Genomic DNA, 24,210 nt, shown 5'->3' with positions numbered 1-24,210 from the left:
GCTCGGAAACAAACCAACAGTGCAGCTGAGACTCACATGAATTCACTGAACAAATGTGTTTGGACTGAAGACACGCTCAGCCACACTTACTCTCTGCTATTTGAGGACGTCCGTGGGGAGTTTGCTCAAGAAAAAGCTCACACCCTATGGACAAAAACATAACTCCAGTGCAGTTCAGTTCAGTCGCTCAGTCGTGTCTGACTCTTTGCGACCCCATGAATCGCAGCACGCCAGGCCTCCCTGTCCATCACCAACTCCCGGAGTTTACCCAAACCCATGTCCATCGAGTCGGTGATGCCATCCAACCATCTCATCCTCTGTCGTCCCCTTCTCCTCCTGCCCCCAATCCTTCCCAGCATTAGGGTCTTTTCCAATGAGTCAACCCTTCACATGAGGTGGCCAAAGTATTGGCCTCACGATCAGCTGCAACATCACTCCTTCCAATGAACACCCAGGACTGATCTCCTTTAGGATGGACAGGTTGGATCTTCTTGCAGTCCAAGGGACTCTCAAGAGTCTTCTCCAACAACACAGTTCAAAAGCATCAATTCTTCGACACTCAGCTTTCTTCACCATCCAACTCTCACATCCACACATGACCACTGGAAAAACCATAGCCTTGACTAGACGGAACTTTGTTGGCAAAGTAAAGTCTCTGCTTTTAAATATGCTATCTAGGTTGGTCATAACCTTCCTTCCAAGGAGTAAGTGTCTTTTAATTTCATGGCTGCAATCACCATCTGCAGTGATTTTGGAGCCCCCCAAAATAAAGTCTGACACTGTTTGCACTGTTTCCCCATCTATTTCCCATGAAGTCATGGGACCAGACGCCATGATCTTAGCTTTCTGAACGTTGAGCTTTAAGGCAACTTTTTCACTCTCCTCTTTCACTTTCATCAAGAGGCTCTTTAGTTCTTCTTCACTTTCTGCCATAAGTGTGGTGTCATCTGCATATCTGAGGTTATTGATATTTCTCCTGGCAATCTTGATTCCAGCTTGTGCTTCACCTAGTCCAGCATTTCTCATGATGTACTCTGCATATAAGTTAAATAAGCAGGGTGACAATATATAGCCTTGACGTACTCCTTTTCCTATTTGGAACCAGTCTGTTGCTCCATGTCCAGTTCTAACTGTTGCTTCCTGACCTGCATACACAACTCCAGTCAACCCCTTTACATCAGATGCCCTTTACCCCATTAAGTCTCCTGTGACAGATGCTAAGAAAAATCCCACAGCCCTTTCTGAAAATCAACGGAAAACAAGAGAGAGAGAAAAAAAGGATCAAGTATCAGAAATGAAAATGCTGATTGAGACCCAAGATTAAAAGCCAGAAGTGCGGGTCCTCCCTTTACCCTGTGTGGCCTGTGAGCCCATCCTCTGATGCTCTCCCTAGGAACCCAGAGCCACATGGACTAAACGCGGTGCTTGTGTACGGGAGGAAGCAGGAGTGCTGCGGCTCCCCAGTCAGGCACAGGTGAGCCCTCTAAGCACCACTGCTCAGAATCGAGCTTCTCCTGACAACAGTTCACATCAGAAGTGCATCTTCTGGGTGTCTTTTTTATTGTTGGTTTTCTTTTCCTGATTATAAAGGTATTATGTGATGAACACAGGTACAGGCTTGTGTATAAAGTATAATGAGGAAATAAAAATGTCTTCATCCCATAACCCAGCAAGAACCACCCTTGTCTCTGAACACTCCTCCCAGGTGCCCTCACCCTGTACTCAGGGTGAGGACAAAGGGTGTGGCCCCTGCCTACGGAGCTCTCATCCCCACAGAGGGCATAGGACCCTTCAGGGATGGTCTGGGAGAAAGTGGCCTTGTCCCGAGGTACCCAAGGCAGGGCAGGTAGGGTTCTGGAAACAAGGGCCAGAGAGCGCCTTTCTGGAAGATGCTGTCCACGTGGAGGTTGAGAGAGGAGTCTCCCAGGCAGAGGGAGTATACGTCACAGCCCAAGGCCGGAGAGAGGCAGGGGGCCTTGCCTGGGAGCAGAGTGGGCCCGCGAGTCTGGAGCCGATCACATAGACCCTGGGTGGCAGGACGTGGCCTGTGAGATGGGGGTGGGAACAGCCAGGTCTCACAAGGTTCTGCAGACCTCAGTGAGAAGTTCTTTTCTTTGCTTTTTGTCTTTTCCTTCTCAACAAAGGAGAAAGTGAACCCAGGTTTGGCTTAAGTAACTCGAGAGATGATGATCCAATTCAGGGAGCTAAAAATGGAAAGAAACAGACGGGGTAGACACGGGGCTGAGAGGCTGGTCTCCCCATCTACCCAAGGCTGGCAGTGATCTCAGGACATTTTAGGTTAACTGTTTGGAGATGGTGTGTCACGAGTAGGGGGATATGAGAGTCTGGAGCTGAAGGAAATGAGCGGGACCAGACACGCATATTTACAAGTCACTAGCATGAGCAGGAAACTTAAGGTGATGGATATGGATACACTCAAGAACAGAATGGAGACAAAGACACAGAGAAGGTCCAGAATTAATTTCTGAAAACTCAACAACTGGAGGTCAAGTTGAGAGGAAGGCGCTGGAAAGAGAGAGAGGGACACACCAGGGAAGCAGAGGCCGAGAGAGCCGTCCTGTCACGCAGGAGAAGGTTCCAAGAGGAGCTCTGTCAAGGGTGTGTGGTGACCCAGAGGCGGGGGAAACACAAGGTGGGTGGACGGGTGACTCGGCCTCAGGTCGCCCCAGACTGGCCACGCTAGAGCACGGGTCCTCCCTCTTTAACACTAACAGTGCGGCATGTACCCGTCCCTCCTCGTCAAGCCCTCTGCTGTGTGCCAGGCCCCAGGCTGCTGAGAGCAGTCTCCTCGGCTCTGACTCACCCAGGCTGCTCCGGCCCCCCCAAGGCAGCCCCACCCTGTGCCAACAAGAGGGACATTCAAACGCACCTGCTGATGACATCATCCACACGCTGGAAACCTGGCAACCCCTCGCCTACCCTTCCCACTGTCTCTCAGGACAAAAGTCAAGCTCTTTAATCCGCAAGGCCACTGGTCGGCATTCAGGTTCTCTCCTGTTTAAGGCTGCTGTGTACCAGGGGTACCAGGAATTCTTACACTTTGAGGACTTTTCTGGGATGCTTCTTCGGCTGTACAAATGCACTGGAAATTGAAGATCGAAGTAAGCTACTTTAGAAAACAGAAACACAAAACCCATCTAAGACGAGATGGAGGGGAGGAGTTACTAAAGATGAGAGAAGTTATCAAGGAAATAAAAAGCAGGTAGTAGAGGAAATCAATAAATGCCAAACGTGGTTCTTTGACTTAACCAAGAGAGACAAAACTGCAAAACGGATTGAAAAAAAAGTGGAAAAAGTCCAAGTGCATAATATCAGGAGTGAAAAGATGGAGGCATCGCTGCTGAGCCTAAAGACATTCAAAACAAGGGCAGGTTGTATCATTTCCTATTGCCGATGCAACGAGTTGCCACATACCAGGTGCTGAAAGCATGGATTTGATATCTAAAGGTGCAGGGGGTCTTGAGGAGTGGAAGAGGTGGGGGGGGGCTGCACGTGGTCCTCCTGGAGACTCTCGGGGTGTCTGTGTCCTGGCCTGTTCCAGCCTCTACAGGCGCTGTGTCCCGCAGATGTGTCCGCTCGGCTTCTCCTCTAACTCAAGCCCTCCTGCCTCCCTCTCCCACTTAAAACGCTGCTGTGACAATGCTGGGTCCACCCACATGATCCAGAATAACCTCTCCGTTTTAAGATCCTTAACATCATCGAGAAACATCCAGAAACTTCCTTTTCCCACGTAACGTAACATAGTCACAGTTTTGGGGAAAGAGAAACACAGGGTATTATGAACCAGGCTTTGCAAATAAGTTTGAAATTAAAGATGGCATGAAGACATTTTTAAAAAACAATTTTCCAGAACAAAAACAAGAAGAAACATCTATCTTTATAATTCTGTTTCTCAGTGGAGTTGAATCTACAATTTAAAACATTCCCAATAGAAAAATTCAAGTCTCAAAGAACTGCAGCATTAAATCACTAAAAATACTTAAGGAAGAACTCACCCAAACTCAACCAGAAAACAGTAAATTGGGAGCATTTCCAGACTCTTTCTTTGAGGCCAGCATAACTTTAAAGTCAACATGTAGCAAGGGCACTATAAGATAGGAAAATCAGAGGCAAATCGCTCTCATAAACAGAGGCACAAAAATGCTGGACAAACAATAACCAAACCAATGAAGTATGAAAAGAGTAATACACCACAACCATGCTGGCTTTATTCTAGGGATGTATGTTCGATTTAAAACTGAAAATTAAAACAATGTGACTTACCATATCAGAGTAGAAAAGTCACAAGAGATTCTCAAAAGATGCAGAATAAGCCCTTTATATTTTCAGTACACATTCATAATAAAACCCTTAGCATACTAGAAGGGCAATCTCCTTATATAATAAAGGATGTCTACCAAAACTCCCAGAAAACATTATACTTGAGAAAAAAAGAGGCATTTTGAGAACTTTATACTTTTGACTGAGAGTTCAGTTTAACACTTTCTATTCAGTAGTAAACTGGAGCAATATGACAAGCAAGTGAAATAAAAGGTCCTGAGACTTGGAAAAGAAAGAAAACTGTCATTCTGCATAGACAGCATGACTGTGTGGACAGATTTGCTAGATTATGCAGATAAACTATGAGGATAGGTAAGTGAGTTTAACAATGTTATCCAAGAGAAGAGTGCAGAAATCCACAAACAGGTATTTATGAGAATGCTTATCGTAGCTTTATTCACAACAGCCCCCAAAAGGAAACAGCACCAGTCCCTTAACAACACAATGATAAATAATTTGAGTTACATTGATACAATGAAATTCCCAAGGATATGAAAAAGAACAAACTATGTATGCACACCCATCACACATATGGATGATTCCAATTAAGTGAAATAGAAAGCTGGTAAAATAAATTTGTAATGGCAATCGTGAGAACAGTGGTCACCTCTAGAAAGGCTATGATCTGAAAGTTCTGAGTGTTGGTAAAGTTCTAGAACTTGACTGGGGTGGTGGTTATCTGCATATGCTCATTTCTTAAAAAAATGTAACAAACTGTACACTTATAATCTGTATACTTTACAACCTGCATGTTGTAAGAAAAAAGCTAAAATATTTTAAGACTAAAATGTACTAAATAAATACATTAGTAAAGGAAATGTACTAAATAAATACATTATATCTGTAAACAATTACATAGTTACTTGGAAGTACTGGTTTGATGGCAGTGGCTGTAACTTTAATCACTACATGCTGCTTAATTGTTTTCAACAGAGCTTGAGTTTTTCTGGAGTTTTTACTAAGGTTGTCTATGCACGTAGACCAGGTACCTGGGCTGTTCCCAGGCAGGAGCTGGGGAAGCTGGGGGCTGTCTGGCTGCCTTTTCAGTCACTTTAAGATCTGTCATATGAGTGCCAAGATTGAAAATAAAATGACAGCAGAGTCTGAAATCTCCTGGAAACAGCTGTGACTTGGGATTGAGAAGATAAAAGCTGTGATTCTACTCTGCTACTTGCTTTTGACTGGTGGTCTTTCTCAACCCAGGAAAGCTTCATTTCTGTTCTAGCCTGTGTCCCAAGGTTGCTGTAATAACATGGACTGAAAGAGCGGTTTGCTGGAAAGAGGACATGTAAAATATGAACGGAATTTTGCCGATAACATTTAATATGCTGGTTACCACAATCATTTACCAACAGGGAACCAAGCCTACTCTGAAGTCCTCAAATGGAAATGACCCTTTGTTCCCTCAGGGACACACAAAGCCACTGTTTCCATAGCAACACTGTCACGTGACATCAGAAATCAGGGCTAGGCCTTGAATGATAAAACAAAAGAGAGTGTTGGCTAGCTGGCAAGGAAAACATTGGAAGATAGTGCCATGCTGCCATTAAAAGGAGGCAGTGTACGCATATGTACATACTGTGTAATATTTTTTATTTCTGAGAACTGCAGAAAATCTATTTGTTTTCAAAGAGCCTTTATTTTTTTAGAAGTACTTCATTTGATGTAACAGATCACTTAGAGAATAAGATTTTTCTTTGTCTTTCATTAACACCGATTTTTCTCTTTCATGTAGTCAAGAAGATATTGAAGAAAAAAGAATTCATTTGTCCAGATCCTTGAGATGCTGTGACTTTGGCCCTTAGGGAACAAAGGAGAGGAGGACTATTTAGCAGAGATCTAAATGGGGTGAATGTGCATAGTTTTTTTTTGGTGTCTTTTTGAGACTTCAACATAAGCAAGATGTTATTAATACATATTATGGATTTTTAAAACAGAAAATATTTTATGAAAATCCTAACTTGGTATACTGTCAGTGAGGTCTGACTTCTCTTTACACAGCTTCCAGAGAAAGCACCAAAAGGCCAAGGTTCCTCTGTGCCCTTTCCAAGTCCTCAGTAACTGAAAATTTTATACCTGATACCATTAATCAGAGAAACTGGTTCTTTGTTCTTCTTCTTAAAAACAGATTCCATAGAGAAAATGAAATATTGATTAAAGGGAATCCTTAACCCCAAAGGACTGAAATAGCTGTTGAATTTGAAGATTCTTCAGTTAAACTACTGTGAATGACATGATTTTTAACCTACAAAAGACTTATATCATCAGACCCATATTTGCTAAAATTATATCTTTTGATACTGTAGTTTTGTTGACATAATAGATTTATTTTTCAGAACACATGATGTTGGAGAATCCAACATCAATGTATTTTGCCGAAATCTTTAAAATGACTAAATTCACATACAAATACATATATGTTGTTGTTCAGTTGTTGAGCCGTGTCCAACTCTTTGTGACCCCGTGGACTGCAGCACGCCAAGCTTCTCTGTCCTTCACTGTCTCCTGGAGTTTGTTCAAACTCATGTTCACTGAGTCAGTAATGCCATCCTCTGTCACCCCCTTCTCCTCCTGTCCTCAATCCTTCCCAGCATCAGGGTCTTTTCCAGTAAGTTGGCTCTTCGCATCAGGTGTCCAAAATATTGAAACTTCAGCTTCAGCATCACTCCTTCCAATGAATATTCCAAGTTGATTCCCTAGTTTGATCTCCTTGAAGTCCAAGATACTCTCAAGAGTCTTCTCTGGCACAATTCAAAAGCATCAGTTATTCGGCACTCAGCCTTATTTATGGTCCAACTCTCACATCTGTACATGACTACTGGAAAAATCACAGCTGTGACTATACAGACCTTTGTCAGCAAAGCTATGTCTCTGCTTTTTAATACACTGTCTAGGTTTGTCACAGTTTTCCTTCCAATGAGCAAGTGTCTTTTATTTTCATGGCTGCAGTGATTTTGGAGCCCAACAAAATAAAATCTGTCAATGCTTTCACTTTTTTCCCCTTCCATTTGCCATGAAGTGATGGGACTGGCTTTCTGTGATCTTAGTTTTCTGGATGTTGAGTTTCAAACCAGCTTTTTCACTCTTCTCTTTCACCCTCATCAAAAGTCTCTTTTAATTTATTTTCATTTTGTGCCATTAGAGTGGTATCATCTGCATATCTGAGGTTGTTGATATTTCTCCCAGCAATCTTGTTTCTAGTTTGTGATTCATCCAGCCCAGCATTTCACATGATGTATTCTGCATGTAAGTTAAATAAGCAGGATGACAATATAAAGCCTTGTTGTACCCCTTTTCCAACTTTGAGCCAGTCAGTTTTTCCATTTCCGGTTCTAACTGTTGCTTCTTGATCCACATACAGGTTTCTTAGGAGACAAGTGAAATGGTCTGGTACTCCCATCTCTTTAAGAATTTTCAAGTTTGTTGTGATCCACATAGTTAAAGGCTTCCGCGTACTCAATGAGCAGAAGTAGATGTTTTTCTGGAACTCCTTTGCTTTCTTCATGATCCAGTCAATGTTGGCAGTTTGATCTCTGGTCCCTCTGCCTTTTCAAAACCCATCTTATACCTCTGGAATTTCTCAGTTCATGTACTGCTGAAGCCTAGCTTGAAGGATTTTGAGCATAATCTTACTATCATGTGAAATGAGCACAATCATAAGGTAGTTTAAACATTTTCTGACATTGCCCTTCTTTGGAACTGGAATGAAAACTGACCTTTTCCAGTCCTAGGGCCACTGCTGAGTTTTCCAAATTTGCTGGCATATTGAGTGCAGCACTTTAAGCGTATCATCTTTTAGGATTTTAAGCAGCTCAGCTGGAATTCTGTCACCTCTACTCGCTTTGTTCACAGTAATGCTTCCTAAGGGCCATACATATTATGTATATATGTATCAATGGTATAGTAATATTCATTATTCTTGTGCTATATAAAATTTAGTAATAAATTTCAGTCAGCTTCAAAATCCATGAAACAATATCTGTTTCAAGCTATATGAGGCCAAGGGGAAATGGTTAAAATAACGCATCCATATTTTATATTTTAAAATGCTTTGCACTACCTGCTCACACTTAGGAAAGATGTAACTTTCACAAACTCCTGAGATGATTATGATAAGTGTGCAACAGTAACAGGGATGGCCTTGCTCACTGGCTGCTCATATCATCTCTGGAGCTGACTGGACGCCTGTGAATCTGGGATCCCCAGTGGCTCTGAGAATGAGTGCGTCACTCACCCCCCACTTAGAGGGGCCGAGATGGGCTGTCTCCAGCTGAAACAGACTGACCTCACTGTCACACTCGGGTCCTGCTGATCCCAGAATTAAAACTTTTAAACATCTCTCCAAATACTGCATCTGGGATTAATGGCTGTCAGACACCTCAAAGACCAACAGACACCTCATAGGCCCATGGGAACATCCTCCATGGGCAGTCTGATGCTTAAATGGTGACTGAATGCATCTCATAGGGACAGCAGCCACTGCTTAGGTGCAAGCTGTCTGTGAGTAGAAAGAGAAAACACGTGATATGAGTTTCTCCAAGTGAAATGTGATCATTCCCCTTTGTTTCCCAGGTGGCACAGCCTCCAAGCATAATAGTGAATTCCCTGCTAAGGGCCAAAAATTGCTTGGAAAATAGGACTGTGACCTTTCTTTTGTGGTTGCCATGGAACATTGGCATCCTGACTGCTAGTAGAAGGTCAGTAATTGTATTTAAATGGAGCAAACCCTGAACATCTATAATGCATGCAGTCTACTATTATTTCTTTGTGGGAGGTTTATTATAGGGTTTGGTATGTAATCTAAATTAGATGTCTGAAGAAAAACAATGCTTTTAAATTTAGGAAATTCTAGAGAATTCTTTGAGTGAGATTCTCTTTTTAAGATTCCATGAATTTCCTTTGAAGTTTTTTTATCTGAAACTGAGTCTTATTTTCTCTATTCTTTTAAGAAGACCTTTCCTTTCAACTGTCCACAACAAAATGATGTTCTTTTATGTTTTTGCAAAGTTGGATGCAATTATTTTATAAGTCCATCTCTGTAAACAACCCTATAATTTTAGACTTTTAAATGTCATTATCATAAACACAAATCTGCTTATTCTCCCCCTGGCTGGCTTTGAAATGGTATTTGGAATTTGCATGACTCTGTAACCTCTGCCACCCAGATCACCCGGGTGAGTAAATCCTGCTAGCAAGTTACTGCGGATTCCACAGCACAGGTTTTCAAATTCTTGATAACTGCGGATATGTGTGAGCAGCCCATTGTGAAAACAGAATGTGCCATTTCATCCTGCTAGCTGCGGGTGGAAGAAGTCACTCGTCTCAGTGTGGGCGTCTGTGCTGGGGGAGGGCAGCCTGCTGGAGGGCCCTGCCTTGCATGGCGGGGGTAGCTGCCACTGTTCCCAGCAATCAGACAGAGCATGAACGATGAAGGCTTACTATCACTAGATGATGCTTTAGTCCAAGGTACCTGCAGATCATTTGGGCCCAGCTCCCTCTCTGGATCTCAGAGATATCATGGGGTGAAGGGCCAGCCGTTTAGCCTCTCTGGACACACGTTTCAGCCTGAGCCAACATGAGTTCAGGCACAGTCTTGACGACCATCTCTGATCCGCCGCTGTTATGCCAGTAGGAGGGGCATCGGAGGGTGTAGATTAGATAAGCTTTGCTGACCCTTTCCTACGGTCTCTCTGTTAGATTCTGGGTCCATCATTCCCCAGACAAGTCACTTCACCTCTCTAAGCTGAACAAGATCAAATACTGGTGACACCTTGTTGACAGCTGTAAGGACTGGATGAGGTAATGTTTATAAGGCACTAGACACAATACACAAAATATGCCCCAAATACCGGGAGAATGTGTGTTCAGTCCTGGTGCATGTGTAACCTGCCTGTAATGGAGGGTGTTGTGATGGAGGTGAAGGCTCAACTGTCCTAGAGCTGAAGTGTCACCTGGTGGGTATACCTATCAGCCCATCTCCTGGCCCCAGGCACACCCTTGCTGAAGGGTGGGTGGGGAGAACGCCTGAGAGGCCAGCCTGGGCTGCCCCAGGCTAACCACGGAGTATGTGTCTGCTCTACATGAAATTCCTGATTCCTGGACACGCAAGGTGTGGGAATCACTGAGCAGTGTTGAGGGGTGTGTGAGTGTGTATGTGTGTGTTTAGGAGTTCCTGGAAAATATGACACTTTTCCAGCCTTTCTAGCCTCAAAGACCTTCAGAGAATTTTCTCCATATTCTTTCTACAAATCCATTAGAGAGACTCAAGAGACATCAGTTTGATGCCTGAGTCAGGAAGATCCCCTGGAGGAGGAAATGGCAACCCACTCCAGTATTCTTGCCTGGAGAATCAATCCCATGGTCAGAGGCGCCTGGTGGGCTACAGTCCATGCAGTCACAAAGAGTTGGACATGACTGAGCACACACACATACCATGGGGAAAACCCCACATGTACAGGAAGGTCCTAGGATTCCCTGTGGTCCTTTGTGCACAGAGGCAGAGAAACGAGGCACTGAGGGAGAGCTGAGCCCCGCTCCTGGCACTGCCATGAACAGCTGCCTGTCCTCGGGCACGTCTTCTTAATTTCACCAAGCCTCTGTTTTCTCTTCTGTGAAATTAGTGAATTAGACCACATAATCTTTACAATCCCATCCACTGATAATGTTTCGAGACTGCAAAAAAAGTCTTGATATGTATTTGGGAGCTGAGAACGCTTGTCAGCATCTGTGGGGCCATGTTCGTGGGGCACTGCTCCTAACCTCTCGTGAGCTCACCCTCTTGAGCTCAAATTCCAGCTCACACAGTCTCTGTTCTTATATATGGAAATCCTTCACATGTTTTCAGGCTCCCTGGACATGAACAAAATTTACTTACTAGTGATTAAGACAGATGAGATTATAAACTACATTTTGAATTTGGCTTTAATGCATACTCTTCTGTTTCTGTATCTGCCTCTTCAGGTCTAAATAGGAAGCTATACTCTTCTTATACGACTGACATGAGACCTGAAATTCAAAGCCAACATAACACGGGGGAACATGTTACAATCTGTTTGGCTAAACCATTAAATCAGATGAGCAGGGCAGATAGGAACTTAATTTTCTTTTAGATGAGCATGATATGCTCTCTGATGTCTAGTAGACTTTTTCACTTTAAGAAAGTACTAAACTTGAGAATACATTGTCACCTGATGCAAAGAACCGACTCATTGGAAAAGACCCTGATGTTGGGAAAGATTGAAGGCAGGAAGAGAAGGGGACAGCAGAGGATGGGATGCTTGGATAGCATCACCGATGCGACAGACATGACTTTGAGTAAGCTCCGGGAGTTGGTGATGGACAGGTAAGCCTGGCGTGCTGCAGTCCATGGGGTCGCAAAGAGTCGCACATGACTGAGCAAATTAACTGAACTGAACTGAAACTTTACAAGAGTAACTTTTAGATAAACGTTCTCTACAAACGTGTGCCTGATTTTGTAGAAAATGTCGCCTGAGTTGTCTCCGATCTTGAGGGGACAGAACTGGAACTAAAAGCAAAAACACTTTCCAGCCTCGAAGACCTGCAGAGAATTCTCTCCACACTCTTTGTGGGTTTTGACCCACAGCTGATCTTCTGAGCATTCTGGATCTGAACTGGGATAGCCCAGATGCGACCTAGTGAAGAAGCAAGAGGGGCGTTCCGGACGGGGTGGGCACAGTGGACACACACACTCTTCCGTGGTCCTGATCCCCATTTCTGGGGAAGGCATCTCTGAGGGGGAAGGCGTCTCTGAGGGGAAGGCGTCTCTGAGGGGGAAGGCGTCTCTGAGGGGGAAGGCGTCTCTGAGGGGAAGGCGTCTCTGAGGGGGAAGGCGTCTCTGAGGGGGAAGGCGTCTCTGAGGGGAAGGCGTCTCTGAGGGGGAAGGCGTCTCTAGGGGAAGGCGTCTCTAGGGGAAGGCGTCTCTGAGGGGAAGGCGTCTCTGAGGGGAAGGCGTCTCTTAGAAGGAAGGCGTCTCTGAAGGGAAAGGAGTCTTTGTGGAGTAAGTGTCTCTGAGGGCAGCGCTGAGGCGCAGGAGGGGCAGGGCCTCGGAACACAGAGGGTGACTCTATTCATAACCCCAATGAGGTCTGCCCATATTCAGGAAATATTTAGGTCTGGTGGGAACTCCTTCTTTCCTTTCCTGTTTCCCTTTTTGAACATGTCTGTAACTGTTGTCTTGTGCCTGTCCCATCACTGTATTTTGGGAGCAGACAACTTGTTTCTTGAGTGTCACAAGCTCAGAGATGGAGGAGAATTTCAGCGTAGGTTAGAGCATACCCCGAGTTCCACCCATTCCTGACTCAGTTGATTTAGATGATGAGATCTGGGACTTTTGAACTGATGTGTGTGCTTAATCAGTCAGTCACGTCCGACTCTTTGTGACCCTATGGACTGTAGCCCTCCAGGCTCTTCTGTCCATGGAATTCTCCAGGCAAGAATACTGGAGTGGGTTGCCATGCCCTCCTCCAGGGGATCTTCCCAACTCAGGGATCGAACTCAGGTCTCCTGCATTGGCAGGTGGATTCTTTACCATCTGAACCACCAGGGATGCTGAACATGGTACTTTGGACTTGAGTTTATGCTATAATGGATTGAGACTTTTAGGGACTTTGGGATGGGGTGAATATATTCTGCATGAGAGGGACATGCATCTGAGACTAGAGGGTGGTCTGTGGTCTGCTGAGTAATGATCCACAGACACGTCCATCTCCTGATCTCCAGAACCTGTGAATGTTCTATTTTACACAGCAGAAGGGACTTTAGAGTGGTGATTAAGTTCAGGATCTTATGATGCAGGGCTATCTCGGCTTATTCCAGTGAGCCCAATGTAACCACAGAGTCCTTACATCTCGAAGAGGAGACAGAAGAGGAAGAAACAGAGAAGCCAGCATGAGGGGGACTCAGCCCAGCACTGCTGGCTTCAAAGGTAGAATAATAGGGCCAAGAGCCAAGAAGCGGGCTTCAAGAAGTTGGAAAAGGCAAGGAAGCAGGCTCTCCCCTGGGGTCTCCAGAAAGGAATGAGCTCTGCTGAAATCTTGATTTCAGCCCAGAGACCCAGTCCATACTCTGACCTCCAGAATGGCAGGATAATAATTTTGTGTTGCTTTAATCCACTGGGCTTCTGTTAGGCCAGCAACAGGGAAAAAACACAGGGTTATTGAAGCAGGGTTGTCAACAATTCTTAACGGTGGTTGGTCAGACGACTGTCCTGATTGCTCCCCTATTCTTCTATAAAACAGAGCTACTGACTCTGCTGAGGGTTATCAACAAGAAGCCATTCCTCTTCATAAGTGACTTTTTGGCCAACTACAGGACTGGGAAGTAGCCTGAGCAGGCTGATGGCAGCCATGGCAGCGGCTTTTCCATGACACTGCCAGGGAGAGGAAACCACTTCTGGGTCAGCGCTGAGCTGCCCTGGGCGCCCACACATCCCTCAGCCCAGGCCCAAGGGCAGCCAGAGAATTAGGAGACAAAACGGGGAACGCAGCAGGGATCAACCCCTGGAGACTGAAAACAAATCAGCACGGAGAGCACACACTGTGCCGCAGGATCCTCTCACATGTTTAAGGAAGAAAATGATTCATTTTCCTGACCTGAAGCACATACTCTACCTTATCTAAAACACTTTCTATTTGCTCAAAGTTCTGTGTATGAGAGTGTATCTTTGTTCAGTCTCACACAGCATCAACAGCAACCTGAATGCACATAATATATATGCCTGTTTGTGAAAGGGCAGAAGAAATCCGTAGGATTAAACTTGAAAAGGCAAGGAAGACAAATGACGTAGACAGCTCAGGGCCGGCGCCACTTTTACACGACACGTGGTTCAGGAGATGACTGCGACGCAGCTGTTGGGACGGGGCACTGCGGAGAAATGCCGCAGGGACAACGGCCACGGGGTTTGGTTTAATGATGCAGAGGTCACAAGTGTGAGACAGTTCCCTCCAAGAAAACTGCAGGGAAAGGAATCTACAAAGCATCTGCTTGTGAAACGCTGTGGGCAGGGCCCTGGAAAACGGCCAGCATGTTCAGTGCCTCAAGGTTGCTCCTGCAGCCCAAGTGTCGGCAGTGAGCCCAGAGGTGGCGTGTGCTTCTGCCCTGGACCTTCACAGGAAGGCACACTGTGTTATCACATGGCAAACGCCACACACAAAGAAACAACCAGGAAAATGGCATGGGAAATAGCACAGGCGGCTGTGGTTTTCTATTTAGCTTTTGGTTTTTTCCCCAAACTTAAGTTCCTATCAAGCAAGAGGAAAAGGCAGCACCCATTCAATCATCCTTTGTTAACTGATCAGAAAAAACAAACAAAAAAAACAACTGTCAACTGTGAGCTCTTAAAAGGCCCGAGGGAGTAGGCTTCAGCTACTGTCTTTCCCTCTGTGGAAGCGAGGAGAAGCTGCTCAGGCAGCTCACACCAGGAGCTCGCAGCCGGCCTGACACAGGCATTGGCCTGACACAGGCGTTGGCCTTCGGCTCCCAGACCAGTTACCTTCCACTGCACTGAGGACCCGGGACTCAGAGCCTGTGTTTACCTTGTGAGTAGTTTACATGTGGCTGAACTTGAAAACAACTTACAGTGAAACCAGTGTACTGTTTCCTGCCGCTCTACCTCCCAAGGACATCAGGGAAGATGTAAACGTGAAAGTGCAGGTAAACCTGTCCTACCCTGGGCTCTAAGTGCCCACGACGTGAGTGATGCCCACGTGGGATCCCAGCGCCACTGCAAGTGTGCTATTCTGACACTAGCGCTCGTCACAGAATCAGCTGGAAAGCTAGGAGCAGGTGGCTGTGTCCTCATGGGCTGTCTGATTACTGGTTGTACGATGCACTCCTGTGGAAATAGAGGCCTCCTCACGGCTTCCTCAACTTAGTCCACCTTCCTAACTGACGAGTTTTCTGTCTGCCTTGAAGCTGCTCACGGTGAGGAGGGGGAGATCTGGCATCCACTGTGGATGCAGCCTCCTGCAGTTACACTATTTCTCGACTTTACTCTGGACCTACCACCCTTGTGTACACACCTGCCTGGCTGTGTCTTAAAACTATGTTAATGTTTATGTTGCATTCCACCTGATGCAACAACTGAATGTATTACTACCATTATTACCACTTAGAAAAATCCCTTGGCAGTAAGAAATAATACAGCCAGGAGTTTGCAAACTGGGAGCTGGAGTCTCTATTCTGTCAAGAACAGACTCATTTTCAGAAGCAAGAGGCCTGAAGAGGTGATTCACCCACAGATAAAACATGTTCATGACCTCCATCTTTCCTAAGAGCAGATCACTAATCAGATTTCAGGAGGGAAGGAACAAAGTGCTCTACAAAGAGTGGGCAAGAAAGATCAAATGTGTTTGGACTGCTGACCACAGATGATAAAACCGGCTACAGGGTTTAGGGCAGAAGGAAGCACTGCAGACAGACACTGCCCTTGTGCGCCGACCAGCAGCCACCGGCTGGTTCCCCTTCTCCATCCTCGCAGTTTCTGCCATGGAGAAGCATCCAATTACTAGTCTACCTTCTGCCCTCAGCCCTGGCCTTCTGAAAGGAGCCTTTGTTGTCTCTGCCTGGGCTGCTGTGGTCGCTAATTGAGATGAAAGGATGAGAAGCTTCTTTAGGACCAAAGCCATTACATCTTACCAACGGGTAAAAGAGAAATGTCCTTGACTGATTTCCTTCCCTAAATATACATGTATATTGTTCAGGACCCCATCGGGAGTGATTATTTCTGGACGCGGCTACTTTTATCTGCTGGGGCACTTCACAGTGATCTGCCATTATTATTCCTTTGCTTCAGGAGCACTCTGAAAACAGCTGTTTGTGCATCGTCTGATACTCTAGTAAGGGAGCAGCAGATGTGGGACGCAGGATAGTGAGGCCAGAGCTTTATTGTTCTTTCTTCAATTATGGAAACATACACCTTGAGGTCATTAGCAGCAAAAGGGCTTCGAAGGCTAACAGAAAGGACAGAGGCATTAAAATGAAAGCATTTTTAACAAACGAAGAAGAGATTAGGAGCCTAACATTTACAGAGGTTTGTGAGACTGTCTACCTGAACCTATGGCATGGGGCCAGGCCGTTGAGGTCCAGGACTTGGGTCAGGGGATCTGGACTTTGGCGGGAAATGCGAAGACAGCCCCGGGTTCCTGTTGCCTTGGTGGGATGGCGTCGGGGTGAGGAGAAGCTCATATGTGAGAGAGATTAGATGTGGACGAACCTGAAAGGTGGGGAGGCCAGCTGGAGGCCACAGTCTGTGCATGTTAGTGGACTCTGCGGAGTGACAAAGGTGTCCTGAGGTAGAAAGCAAGGCAGGCATGGCACCAGCGCACAGCTGTGGAGTGCATGCCCATTTCCCACTGCCTTCTGCTCTGAGTAAGTTGTCAGAAGACTAAAGATGGCCCTCTCTCAAGTGGTCATTCCATCCCTGATTCTGACTGCTCCCAACCACATATCTTTACCCTGTGCATGCGGGTGGCTGTGAAAGAGGCTCTGTCACCCTGTCTCTCTCCTCCTTTTTCCTTTCCTTTGGTGTGGATATCTAGCTTCACCAGTTCTCCATCTTCAGTGTTAGTCCGTGTGAAGCCCCCTGCAGAGAGCACCTATGCAGAACCCTGTGTCACTGCCGGCTGCCAATCAATGGCCATCACCTGTAACTCCTAGTCCCTGATGAGTCTCCACATCACCTAACGGGGCTTCTCTTTCTGAGGTGGATCCTGAGCTAGAAATCTTTACTATGTTGTAATGTCATCATTCTGGGTCAGTGTGGCTGAAAACCAAGCCTTGAATCACAGAAAATGTGCCCACAGCAGATCAACCTCTAACTCCGAGGAGGTCCCCTCTGCCGAAAGGCTTGCCCTGCTTGGCTGTCTCCAGTACCGCTGATCCTGTTCCCATCCAAGATCTTGCAACTACTGCTTTACCAACCAGTCAACCAACACTTGACTTCGACCAAACCTGGAGGCAGATGCTACTTGGCAGGCGAGATGTCCACTGTCTCAGAGCCTGCATTGGAAAATGGTGTGCAGAACAAGGAACCAGGCCCAGTGCCAGTAGCTGCACATGATGAAAGTGAGGAAGGCTAACACTGCAAAGGACTGTCATCCTGAATGCTGAAGGACCTGTGCAGCACTATCATTTTGTAAGAGGAGTGAACAGATGTTGTGGGAGGGGACCAAGAGGGCTTTGTAAACCACCTAGGAGCTGAGGGGACCCAGTGGGGAGACAGGGCCACCTCGGGGGCCATGCAACTGACACATCACACAGCTGGAGAGGGCGCCTCTGGATAGAGAAGAAACAGTGTCTGAGTCACTGAAAAAGTAGGAGACCGCTGATTAAGTGATTGATTGACAAGCAGAACAAAGCATGAAATGCATTCCACGATGAATTCTGTCACTTTTTGTTGGATCAGACACTTCTATTACGCTACGGGGCTCTGGCTCAACAAAGCACTCTGTGAGTCTTAGGGATGCTCCATCTCAGAACTGGAAGAGGGCTCAGAGATGATCTATTAGAACTCTTTCATCTGACTGATGAGGAAATAGAGGCCCAAGGCCACACAGCCAGTCAACAACAGGGACCAGACACGAATAGAAGGATGAAAGCCCACAGCATGAAGGGGCACTGAGGCTGGACAAGAGCCTGACCCAGCGCTGAGCATGTCTGTACACATGAGAAAACAACAGCCACTCTAGGATGATGGTGAAAGAGGGAGTTCGATTGACCAACTGCTTGCGAAATCTCCTTCCATCCTGAAAATTATGCTCCAGGTAGGAGACAAAGTCAAAAGTTTAGTCTCATTACAGATAGCAAAGTGATGGAGAAAACATTTAAATCAACTCAAAATGCTCTTGCTTCTAATAATTCAACCAGGTACACCCAATACAGTTATTATTTCTGACACAAAATAATCCTTCATTTTCCCATGAAAAACGTCTCTGGAAGAGAAAAGATATTCTCATACTCTGTAAGGCACTTGGAGCTATTCTGGGCATAGCATTTATTTATAGAACCATATAAACAGAGAGAACATGGCACCACTTATGTAGCGAATCTTCTGAATAAACTGGAGCTCAGCGTATGTGATCTTCTTTGTGACTGAGCTACGTTTCTTTTCGTTGTGTGTTTGTGTTAGACACTCTGCATGCCCACATGATGAGGTGTCCTGTAAACAGAGCTTTACTGCGGAGGACCCATGTCCACAAGCATAAACCTTGTGGACACTGTACTTACACGGCGACTTCGGCACAGACTGACCAGTGCTGAAGCATCCTTCCTGAGAAATATCGTGCCATGGAGACAACACTGCACCGCGAAGAGTCATACTTCAGGGCTCCAGGGAGATGGATGAAAAGGAGGAGAGTGCCGCCCTACTGCCCATAAAGAAGCATCTTCCCTCTCGTCTATGACACTGTGTTCAATTATCTAAGATGGGAAGGAACCACATCAAACAACAGGAGAATTCCATGTGGGTTATGAAAACATGGTGGGAAACCCATCCACATCCTCACTTTAGAAAACCCTCTCATGTGCAAGAAACACGAGCTGTCACCCAAGGCCGCCCCCGAGTCACGTCCCTTCAGTGCTGGTTTCCACTCCCTGCGCCGGGTGGAAGAGACACACAGACGGCATTGCTGCCTCTTCTCCCACCTGGACAGCCTCCCCGTTGCAGTGAAGCAGGGTGCATGTCCCCAGGTGGAGTTCTCAAGTCCTGTGTCATGCTGCAGTGGGGGCCACGGGGAGAAGACTTACAGCCTCCTGCTGTTCACAGGGCAGAGCCAGACCATGGGATGCCAGGCACCCCAGTCTCCAGAAGTAGTTTCTTTAGAGCCGAGTCCTGTCTTGGGGCCATGGAGTACCCGTTCACTACAACACCCCAAAGGAGCCAAGAAAAACCCACAACTCCAGCAAAACGCCTTCTAGACCTGTTTCGTAGTCTGCATGGGTTGTAGGGTGAAGACTGACAAAGGTCAGGACACTTATATCTTGGTCTGGGGAAGGGATGATTCCAGCAACACTGCAGCACTCTTTAGAATGTTTCACAATATGAATTATTAATAGAATGTGGGGATAATAAGTATCTTTGACTGTGGATTTTGAACTTGGAGACATTCCTGGTCATCAGGAAAATGGGGAGCTTGCAGGGGAGGAAAACATGATGTCTGCACTCAAGCTGGTCATTATCTAAAAGGGGCACAAGGTCTGGACCACAGGTAAAGTGGGAGATGGAAGGATGAGGGTGGGCTCTGCCAGGAGTGGTGTGCTTGTCTGGAGATAGAATTCCAGCCCCTCAGGGCCCTCATGAACACACAGGCACATGCATGCATTCAACACACGTGAACGTGCACCCACTACGTGCCATCTTTTTTCCTGGCACTTGAGATACCCCAGTGAACGAAGGTGGACGATCTTCACGCTGACGGGTGGGGCACTCCTCACACAGGCGTGCATACCTGTCATGGTGTGGGAGGAGGGGAAGGAGAGCAGGGCCAGGCGGTAAGGACCAAGGGGCTGACACAGAGGGCTCAGGGTGAGATGGCATCTGGCCAGGATGCAGAGTGACCACAAACAGACAAGAGTCACGAGCCAAGAGGAAACAAGCGCCAGAGAATGCTGGGCGCTGTGGGCAGAACTTCACTCAACTCAGTGAAATGGGAGCTACTGAGCTACGTGGTGACTTGTATTTTCAACCTAAAGACTCTGTCTGACTGCCATGTCAAGAACAGACTGTAACAGAGCGTGGGGCAGAGCACAGAGACCTGCTAATGAGACGACTGTGATAATCTGGATCAGAAACCTAAACTGCTCATGTCTGTGTTGTCAGGAGACAGTGAGAAGTGGTTGGATCTGGGTATGAAACAGGGTTTGCTGGAGCATCGACCATGTGACATGAGAGACGTGGCAAGGGGGCTCCAAGTTTCCGTCCTGAGCAACTGGAAGAAAGAAACTGCTACAGACAGACACGAGAACTGAACCAAGAGGGGTTTGGCAGGAGAAAAGCATCAGTGAGTTTTAGACGTACCGCTTCTGAGATGCCAGCAGACCAGCTAAGCGGGAGCGCTGAATAGGTGGTGTACTGTACCATCTGGAATACAGGAGAGACCCAGGACTGAAGCACCCATTGGGGGTTGTCCATATAGAGAGAGGCTTCACCGCGGAGACGGCGCCCCATCCCCGAGTGGAGGAGCACGGGGAATGAAGGGGAGCGAGCCAAAGTCCTGGCCGCCACAGTCCCTGCTCGAGGGGCACCTCACCCTCCCGCTGCACCTCAGGTTGATAAATACACTGTGACTGTCAACTTAAACACCACCTCTCAACACAGTAGATATTAGCAACCTGACTCCAGGTTCCCCAGGGATTCAGTGTGAATTCTAGATGAGACCTCCTGGAGAACGGGTCTGGGCACCCCTGAGAACTTGGTGCCACAGACTGGATGCACGCTTCAAGCTGCTTGTGTATAGAGCTGAGCTCTCTGCACTGTAGTGGTGCTTCACCTGGGGGCTGAGAAATCAGTGACTGGTGGGGTATAAATGAGGGAGCCCCCGCCCCTCAGTTGGATCAGGAAACAGCACAAGACAATGTTTTCCACTGAGAACGATTTTTTTTTTTTCCTGAATCAACATTCCAGAAACAAAACTGAAATATGTTGATTTAGTTTCTGAATTTCCAAAAACCCGAATTCTGAGGATAATTGCTAAAAACATATCCAATCCACCACCTGAGAGCCCAGGACCAGACAGATGGATGGGTGGCTGTCTCTCATCTCCACATTTAATCGGCACTCGGACATGACACCAGCTCCAGTTCCACGTGGGGTCTGGTCTGGGTGGGTCATGCTACAGGCCTCATGTTAAGAAATTTGGAATCTCACATTCTTTGTTTTATAGCTCTCATGACAAAACATCACCCTTTGGACCTTCAGACATTCTTTACGAAGTCCTAATGAGCAAAACATTTATTTACGCCTTGGACAACTAAACAGATCCAAAATACAATAATATGCTCATTTCTCAGTTGTGTAGAAAATCACGTGAACCAGCAATTCCACTCCTGGGTGTATATCCAAAGAAAACAAAAACACTGATTGGAAAAGATACATGTACCCCACTGTTCATAGTAGCTCTATTTACAACAGCCAAGGCATGGAAGCAACTTAAGTGTCTATCAACAGATGAACGGATAAAGTAGATGTGTGTGTGTGTATACATACACACGGAATACTACTCAACCATAAAAAGAACAAAATTTTGCCATTTACAACAATGTAAATGGAGCTAGAGTATTGTGCCTAGTGAAATAAGTCTGATAAAGGCACACACTTTGTCACTTATATGTGGAATCTAAGAAATAAAACAAGCAGATGTATATAACAAAACAGAAGTCAGTTCACAAATGTAGAAAACAAACTAGCGGCTACCAGTGGGGAGAAGGAAGCGGGGGCAGGAAAGGGGTAGGGGGCTAAGAGAGAAAAACCATGTGTATAAAATAAGTAAGCAACAAGGATATATTCTACAACACAGGGACTATAGCCATTATGTTGCAATAACTTTAAATGGAGTATAATCTATAAAAATTTTGAATCACTATGTTGTACACCTGAAAGTAATATAATACTATAAATCAACTATACTTCAATTTAAAAAAGAAATAAGAGTTTCTTTTTAAAGAAGAGAAAGATGGATTTTGCATGTGGGCTTTATTTGGTGTCTTACTGCCTTTTGGTTGCTGTGCTGGACTTGGGAGGACACCAAGGGCCACATATCATTTGGGGCCAGATGTGGTGCGTGATCACGAGTCACAGATGGGAGAGAGGCAAGGAGCTGGGGTGGGGGGTGGGAGAGGCCCCAGAACGGTGAGGCCTGCTGAGGCCTGGCTACATCTGGTTCTTCCACGGAAGGGAGACCCTCCTTGCATCCATTCCACAGAAGAGCTGAATCACTCAGAGAGGAGAGAGGTGGGGTGAGTAGGCCACGCCCTTCCCAGGAAGCCACAGCCAGCTTTGGCCAAATGCTTACTGCTCTTGTAAAGAGCAAGAGCTTTCCCCACCCTGGTGGCCCTCCACCTTACTCCATCTGGTGGAAATGAGAGGCCCTGGGAGCGTGGGGGGAGGTGGGGAACATGATGAATCAAGGTGTGGGCCCACCGCCGCTCCAGGCTGACCAGGGCAGGCTCACTGGACTCCAGGCCTCCCCTCCACTGGTTCACTGGGGACTGGAGGACGTGAGGATGGACACAGAAGTCCTCCCCAGCTCTGAAATTCCGACATTCTATTCTCCAGGGAACCACGTGTTCTTGGAGAACCAGCAGAGCTGGGAGTGGGCTGCCACGGGAGAATTTCCACTCTGCACCAGAGCCTCCTGGGGCAGCAGAGCCACACCCCAGGCCCACCCCGAGGAGAGAGGGACAGGAGATCAAGCATGCAGCTGAGAACAGTCACTTCTACACATCCTTAAAAATGTCATCTGCTGAAGACATTCTATGCTTTGAAAACTCCATGAACTTTACTATTTCTAAAAATATCGTGCCAGCTTCACAGCCAATTAGAACACCCCTTCCAAGGATGAGTCAAACGCACTCTGCATCAATGGCTCCACTGCTTGAGGAACCAAGTGGTTTCTCCAGTGGACTTATTTGTGGTGAAGATATTTTTCCATATTGTTGCTCCAGCAAAGTTCATTTCTAAGAAATTTCTAATTTCTCTGGAGTAAAAGGAATGTTTCAAAGTAAAAAAAGAAGCGTTTTTTAACTCCATCGTGACTTCAGAATCCTTTTCACAGCTGGCTTTTTGCTTTTGAGATCAAACTTTGCCTTATCCAGTCTCAAATATCTTTCCTTTCTTCTGTCTCTACCCAGTTCTTGTTAACTGATGCAAACTGAGAATTGTGCAAGCCACAAGCCCCATTTTTATCCCTTAAAACACTTCTAACATTTCTATTTCTTTATCTCCCCCAACCATAAGCTTTTCTCAAAATGAGCCTGTCCTCCAACAGCACAAAAACACCCCTGAGTTCATCATTACCACTAACTTCCTCCTGGTATAAGTCCCCAATGATTCCTGGCTCCACTGCAGACCCGCGGCTTCCCCGCCCAACAGGGAGAGGGGGGCCTCTCATATGGAACAAGGCTGGATGTTCCATACGTGGCTTCTGTCATCTGAGCCCAGCATAATGCCACATGAAATAACTGTCAGTTTATAATATTTTGGGAATCTGAAGAGAGTTAATGCTACTATTTAGATAAAAAAATTGAAATGTCATAAAAAGCACTAAAAATGAGAAAGTCAGAGAAAAAAAAGAAAATAATATAAAGAAGCTCTTTTAGTTTTCAAAGGACTATGTAATAATTTAGTTTCTAGTTGCTCAACTGACCAGTATCATTGGGACTTCACACCCATGTGAGAAACAGTTGGGAGCACAAATGATAAATGGAAACAAAACATGACTTGACTTCCCTGCTCAAACTGTTTTTCCCTAAGGCTGGGGTATAAGAAGGCTACAAACAAACGCAGCATGGCGTCACAAGAGCTTTGCGTTCATCCTGCATTCAAGAGAGGGAAACAAGGCAATTTTCAAAGAACAGATATTCCAGGAAAACCTCTCCAGTAAAATGTGACTAGTATGACGGTGTGTGTGCATGTGAGCAGTTCTGGGGTATTTCCATGCCTTTGGGGTACCATTCAGTTCCCTGTTAGAATTAGTAAGGGAGGGATCTATCACCTCACATTGGGTTTCCTGGTGGTGGGTTTTCCCATAGTTAAAAAGAAGTTATGAAATTAATACACTATAGTAAATCAGCTATTTGTTGTTTTTCAGCCGCTCAGTCATGTCTGATTCTTTGCAACCCCAAGCACGTCAGGCT

Source organism: Giraffa tippelskirchi, chromosome 13, assembly GCF_054371585.1.
Source record: "Giraffa tippelskirchi isolate mGirTip1 chromosome 13, T2T-mGirTip1v1.2.pri, whole genome shotgun sequence".
Taxonomy (NCBI): Eukaryota; Metazoa; Chordata; class Mammalia; order Artiodactyla; family Giraffidae; genus Giraffa; species Giraffa tippelskirchi.
The sequence above is the reverse complement of the archived record's forward strand: the minus strand, read 5'-3'. Positions refer to the sequence as shown.